Source organism: Bos taurus, chromosome 15, assembly GCF_002263795.3.
Source record: "Bos taurus isolate L1 Dominette 01449 registration number 42190680 breed Hereford chromosome 15, ARS-UCD2.0, whole genome shotgun sequence".
Taxonomy (NCBI): Eukaryota; Metazoa; Chordata; class Mammalia; order Artiodactyla; family Bovidae; genus Bos; species Bos taurus.
Genome location: NC_037342.1, coordinates 25,983,787 through 25,989,435, shown reverse-complemented (window position 1 = coordinate 25,989,435; position 5,649 = coordinate 25,983,787). Strand labels below are relative to the sequence as shown.

At 42.1% G+C, this 5,649-nt stretch overlaps 1 protein-coding gene across 13 annotated transcripts in view; it reads left to right on the top strand.

Annotated features, from left to right (window-relative positions):
• The window catches only part of CADM1 (cell adhesion molecule 1), a 350,114-nt gene that overhangs the window by 81,622 nt on the left and 262,843 nt on the right, over positions 1–5,649 (top strand). The gene's annotated exons all lie outside the window — the stretch shown is intronic.

The window sequence follows — 5,649 nt, the reverse complement described above, 5'->3', positions numbered from 1 at the left end:
GTGGGTTTGAGTTAACAGAATAGACCAAGTGATGTTCTCATATGGAGCAGAAAGAAAGATGAATTTATTAATCCCTCCCGAGTTCCCCCACCCTCTGGATCTGTAGCATTCTTCGAATTTTGAAAAATTAAGTGGAGTTCGTTAATATACATGCCTTGGGAGACATGGCAGTGTTTTCCTGGCTCTTGCCTTATCCGTCCACTCTCTCTGTTTCATCTTAGTCTGTCCTCGTGAATGGTAGAGATCCAGCCCTGCCTTTCCACCTAAAATTATCCAGGTTTTAAAAAGAACTAAAATAGGTCAAACCGTCTAAGCTGTGGAAAGACCCAGAGGAAGCAAAGGAAGGGATGGTGAATGGAAGAAGAGCTTCCTGGGTGACACCCAGTGCGCTGCAGCAGACCCCCAGAGACCTTCCCCCCAAGGGAGTGGAGGCGCTTCTCCAGCCTGGTGCCCCTACTCCAGGTGTATCCAGGGGCGCCTGGAGGCAAAACCCTTTGAACTGCTTCTCTGACCACAGGGGTGCACCTAAGAGGGGGAAGGATTGCTCAGCAAGCCAAGACGTCAGGTAGGGACTGAAGCTGGCCTGGGACTCCCACTCCTCTCTGCCTCTGAAGAGAGCAGGCAGCTGTACCTTCAGGGGCACTGGAAGGACAGGAAACAGGTTCTGGGTTCACAAGAGGCTGAGGCTCGGAATCTGGTGCCCTGTCTGCATCCTACTCTGGAGTGTGATTAATATCCTTCAATTTCATATCCTATGTGAGAGAGATCATTCAGCCCCATTGATTAGTTCCCTTCAATTCTATATCATCTGTGAGAGAGACATTTAGTCCCATTGACAATCTGAGGTGATAAAACATTTTTTGGCATCCCCTAATCATGTAGGATAAAATATTCCTGAAGCTCAAAAGAAAATTCATGTTTGGGAGATGCCTCGTGCCTCTTGCTAAGATTTATTTTCTTTTTAAAATGTCAGTGTCTGTTGCCTTTCCTGCAGGTACCCCTCCTGCCTCCCCGTTGCCCGAGTCCTTCAGTATCTCAGGTCGGGCTGCATCTGTTCCCGCAGAGCTTTTCCTTTCTCCAGCAGAAAGCTGGTTTGTTTGGCTGACAGATGGGGTTCCCGCTTTGGCCTGGATGCTCCTAGTTAAAGGGTTTCTGTTTGAAGCCCGCAGGTGAAGCCCAACTCCACACAGACCCCTGCTTACACAGTTCCCTTCATGGTCACGTAAAGCAGTAAGGAAGTTTTTAATTGACATTGTCTACTGTTAAGAGGGCAGAGTGTGGACATCTTTCGAGAGGGTTTACTTTCTCTGTGAAGTGTCAGGCTATCAATTCATTGGATGACGCAGTGGGTTTGCTCTGGGGAAGAGAGAAAGATGTTATTGTAGTGTATCTTTTAGAATCTCTGCACATAAAAAAATCCCCTCAGAAGCAACCATCCTCAAAACCTATGTCGCAATCAAAACCAAAGCTTTAAACTGTTTTGAGAGATAGATATGGTTAAAATTACAGTATTTAATGCCCAAAGCACATCAAATTTGGGCGAAGAGGATGCATAATGCTGGGAGATGTCTCGTTACGGTGTGGTTACCTAGCAACAAGTGGAAACTGTATGAAAATGCGCTGCTTATCTGTTGTTGGAGTGGGTGCAATGAAACTTATTACGCTAGCCTGTTTTGCTTGGCGTATTATTAAAATCATAGCTAATGTGGAAAGAGCTGGAGCCTGTTCCCATTTGATACAGAAGCAGTGTTAAATGCAGCTACTGTAAAATGCCAAGACTTTGGTCAGGAGAGTAGACATGTGCAGCCTCCTTAAACACCCAATATTGAGATGTTAGGATTTGATTTATATTATCAAAGGTTTATTAATAATAAAAGCAGACAGAACCCTTAGGGTACTGAGGAAGTGGCTGGTTGTTTAGATTTCTAAAGAGAAAAAAAAATCCTGATAGCCATTTATAGTTTCGTCTGTATCTGTAATAATAGCTTGGTACAGCTCCGCTTCTCCTCGCCAAATTGTATTTAACTGTCTGCTGAGCTTATCGATGCATCCTAACCACACAGCCTTCCTAAGTTTAAGTTACAAAACCAGGATGCACTGTCACCATTTTTAAAGCTTCTATTTTTATTTGATCACTTTAAAACAAGCTGCAAATCTTTCACAGTATATACCAGTATCTATTTCGGGCAATGGAAAAGCTTCTCGTCTTTGGGTTATCCTGGAGCTTTGCTGTCATTTGGGTTTCAGAGAAGTGTGTTTTGCCCCAGGCCTGTCCGACCGCTTTTTTGTGTATACTTCAGATGGCTTCGTACTGAAGTTTTATCTCACATTTATTTTTTAGTGTATGTGCTGCCGAACGAGCACGTCTCACGTTTATTTAAAAAAAAAAAAATCGAACTGGGAACACCTACTGAAATATCTTCTTCTGTGGGGAGCCTGTGATCCGAAGATGATATAGCACCAGTTACCCCACAGAGGAAGAAAAGTTCAAGTACTTTCTGTGCTCGTCAGACACCTGTGATGACACAAGAAATCTGGCATCCAGGACTCAGCTCTGTTAGTCGTATTCTGACATGACTTCTGGGGGCTCTGGAAGGTGTTTATGTGTAGCAGATGGAGCTATTAGTTAGCTGTGCTATCTTGAAGAATTGCTTTCCCAGGTAATCAGCTCCGCTCATTTAGGAAGTCATTTCCCCACCTCAGCTTGTCAGCTCAAGAAATAGGAATGATGAATCGCGGTGACCGGACAGTGCGCTGGAGTAACTCTGTAAGGGGATCCATCCCCTGATGTTTTGCAGTGCTCTGAGGCCCAGCAAACAAGATAGGAAGGGTGACCAGGATGCTTCCTGGAAGCATACCTGTCAGTGTATAGAGTTGCTGTGGCAACCTGAAGATTTGCAATTCATAGGAAGTGTAGAGCGAGGCAAAACCTTAAGTCATGGCTGTCATTACAGTGGAATGGGTGCCACCAACACCTGGCAACCTCTATTACTTCAACTTGTTTCTTTTCACGCTTGGAGGAGTAAAATGCGTAAAAGATTAATATGCATAGTAAACCTTTTGGTAAAATATGTATGTGTTCTGCATTTCAGATGAGTGAAAAACTTCAAGAGTTCCCTCTCCACTTAAATCAATATTAGTTAATAATGTTCAAAGTGAGCTTGTCGTCATACTCTTGGAGAGGAGAGGGGCCATGGTGCAAGGCTAGAGAACATACCACATTCTCTTTCTAATTAAAAAGAAGGGATCAATTGCTATGTGTGTAAAACTTTGTTGTCCCTCCTGGAAATGCTCATAATGTATTAATCTAAATTTTGTGTCTTCTCTGCCCCATGTCCCCTGCCTCATAGTGATGGGTATTTTAAGTTTATCCTGGTGCTAGTACAATCCATAAAGATGAGTGAAAAAGCATACCATTGAAGATTTTCTTTTGAGGAAAAAAAAAAACCAACCACTGATATTTCTAAGTATGGTCACATCATTTATGCATATTCTGCCATTTCATCACCTAATGGAATTTATAGAACTTCCAGCATCAAACTAATGTTAACAGTTGTCCTACATAGGGGTCCCTTGGATGTTGGAGGTGGGTTGCTACATAAATTAGAACATATTTAAGCTTTACCTTGTTGTCACTAAGGCTCAGTTTTTGTCTTTGCCATCTTAAAAGTGCAGTGTTTAGAAAAAGCAATGCCTGCAGCATTTTCTAGGTCTATATTTTACTGTACTTAGTAACATGCTATCTTTTTTTTTTTTTTAAGGGTGGAGAAAAAATGTTTTCTGTAGAGAAAATGTTTCTTTTTTCCAAGTGTGTTTTAAAAACAGTTAAATTGAACTTTACTTGGAATTTTCTGGGATGCAAATCTTTTGAAAATCTTTTTCTGAATGCCGGAAAAATATATGGTTGCAATAATACCATCACAGTCAGTATCATGACAGGTGCATTAAGCCTGGAATTAAATCTAAAGGGCTGATGTGTTAAAAACACATTAAATATTTAATATTAGAGATCAGCTTATAGTTCTTCTCTCATCTTCTCCAAGGGCAAAGTTAACCATCGATGCCCTTCTAGGGAGCTGCACTTGTGAAAGTGCCTATCCAGTTTCAACCGGGATCCAGAAGTCTAGGTTTATGGTTAGGAGGGTGAGAAAACAAATAAGAGCTCTTCAGGCTCTGCACTAGGGGCTTGACCGCTCAGCCGCCATGCTGCCCCTGTTGAGATGGGGAAGCATTTTGCTTGGTACGTTTCCACCCAGCAGTACACTGGGCGTTTCTTCAGACCAGCACTGTGCTGTAATTGGAGATCATCTTCTCGAAGATGGAGGCTTTTATTTTTGTGGCTTTCTGGGGAGTTGTAATGCCTGTCTGCTTTTCCTTTTAATCAGATGTTTGAGAGCTGCAGCTTCAGGTCAAACGAGCATATCACACCTGATTTTTACAGAATTTTCAGTAACTTGAGTATTATGTTTAAATGGGAAACTATTCTGGATAGTCCCCTTTTAGGAAATGGTCTGCCGGGAGAGCAGCATTTTCCAGCATTTGGTGGATTTGAGAGAAGGCACCGACACCTATAATTTGTAACCCAGTTAAAATTGTTTAGCTTGTCTGGACACACTTGTGGACAAGGGGAGAGCTGCTTATTTAAAGTTTAGCTGTGTAATTTTTACTTGTATGCCCAGATGGCCTTTAATTTATTTTCAGGGGAATTGATAACAGTAGCAAGATGTTAAAGTTAATTGCCAGGTTCCAGTAAGGATTCCCATGAATGGACTGGAAGAATACCCTTAGGGCATACGTCTGTGTGCAGATATGTGACAGAGTGCTAGTTCTGAGTTCACATAATCTTCGTACAGAAATATTTAAGATGAGGATCTATCAAGTCTTATCTGTTGAGACGTGATCTCTTTGGTATCTGGCAGGACTTGTGCAACAAATTTTCTTTCTTTTAAGTGATCTCTGAAGCTGTCAAGTTCATTTGAGTGAACTGTGCTTGAGGGAAACATGTACCATTTTCTCTGGCAATGGCATGCTGCTGATGACATATTTTTAGAATTAGCTTTTTCTCTTCCCCCACCCTTCTAGAAACTGAACTTTTATTTAAGCTCCCTGCTGTTAACATTGGAAAGAAAGTTTCCCGTGCCAATGTTTGCCCAAATGGAAGGAAATGTTTGCATTTTGTATGCAGTGTTCATAAACTTGATGAGTCTAACAATTTGGCTCCGTTGATGAGCACGTCTGCTTTGAGTTCTGAAGGGCAGGCAGAAAGAGCGTGGAAAAGCAGCGTAGCTATGGGAAAAAGGTATGGCTGACGGTGGCTGAGAGCCTCCTCTCAGAGGCTGGAGGCCAGGAATTCAGGATTCACTTTTCCTAGTGCTTTGGAGGTCAGTACTTAGAAAAGAGATCTCTGGTTTTATCAGGTAGATGTGAGCAGTAGAATCCTTTCTTCCCTCATTCATTTGATCAAGGTTAGCTGAAACTCCAGATTTATTTGATTTCTCTGGGCAGGGTGCAGGGTGTTCTAGGAAAGCCTTTGACCCCGTCTTTCTAGGCATTTGGTTTTTGTTATGAAGATCTTATCAAACTTTGCCAGGGGGCATTATGATTTTTAAACTTTTGTTCTGGAAACTGGTGCCAACATATTAAGTATCT